Source organism: Geospiza fortis, unplaced genomic scaffold, assembly GCF_000277835.1.
Source record: "Geospiza fortis unplaced genomic scaffold, GeoFor_1.0 scaffold1509, whole genome shotgun sequence".
Classification (NCBI taxonomy): Eukaryota; Metazoa; Chordata; class Aves; order Passeriformes; family Thraupidae; genus Geospiza; species Geospiza fortis.
Window position 1 is genome coordinate 28,439 of NW_005054726.1, and position 1,098 is coordinate 29,536.

Below are 1,098 nucleotides of genomic sequence, written 5' to 3' on the forward strand. Positions count from 1 at the left end.
CTATCGCCCCCCAGCCCCGCCCGATGGGAGCAGGCAGCAGGCTGGGAATGCCAGGAATGCACCGCAGGCATGCTGCCTCCGCCGAGCTCCCCTTGCCCCACCGAAGCGCCCTGCAAACAAGCGCACGGCACCTCTGTGTCCCCCTTGGCTGGGCGGCCCCCCATGGCAACCCATGACATCCCCTTAGGCCCTTCCCAAATCCCCGGGAGGACCGGCAGCCCCGCTTTGCCCGCGTTATCGCAGCCCCAGGGCGCCACGGGGGCTTGTGCAAGGCTCATTGCACCCCGAGCGCTCCCCTGTTCTCCGCTCGTATGCGTCCACCCTCCTACCCACCACCCCACAGGCCCGTGTCCCATGGCAGAGGGGCTGAAGCCCCGAAAGCTGCAGTGACAGCCGTGGTGACATGCCCGGGGCATCCAGCCCCCCGCCATCCCCTGCCCTCAGCTCCCCTGCCCCGTCAGGGCTCCTGTCGGCCAGGTCCCTGTGGCACGGGTTCCAGGGCACCCTCCACTGCTGGGCAAACACACTGGGTCTCGGGGACGGCTGGTTCCCCAGGGCATCCCCGCTCTCAGGGTCCAACTCCCCAGGTACCTCCCTGCATCCCAAATCCCCGAGGACATCTCCAACCTCATACCCTTCCCCCAGGGGAGATACCCACGGCCAAAGCACTGGAAGCCCCCACAAGGGACCAGTCAGACCCCGGGCAGCCCCTCCTCAGAGCCTGATTCCTCCTTTATCCGACAGTTAAAGACCTCGCAAAAATCCTTTGTGAGGACACTCACACCCAGGATATTCCCTCCCCTTCCAGCTGACTGTATCCCAGACCCATCTATCCCTTCACATCCTCGCACCCCTCCCCAGGGTACCCCTTTCCCCCATCATGCACATCCCCCGCACCCCACTGGCATCCCCAAACCCTGGGGACCCCCAGCCTGAGACATCCTCTCCCCAGTCCCTAGTCATTGGGGCACCCTAGAACCTGAATGCTCTCTCACTGCAGCTCCCCGAGCCCAGGTACATCTTTCTCAACCCCCCACCCAGTCGGGACACCCCAAACCCCAATTCCCCTCACGCACCCTAGATCCCACGTACCCCCTC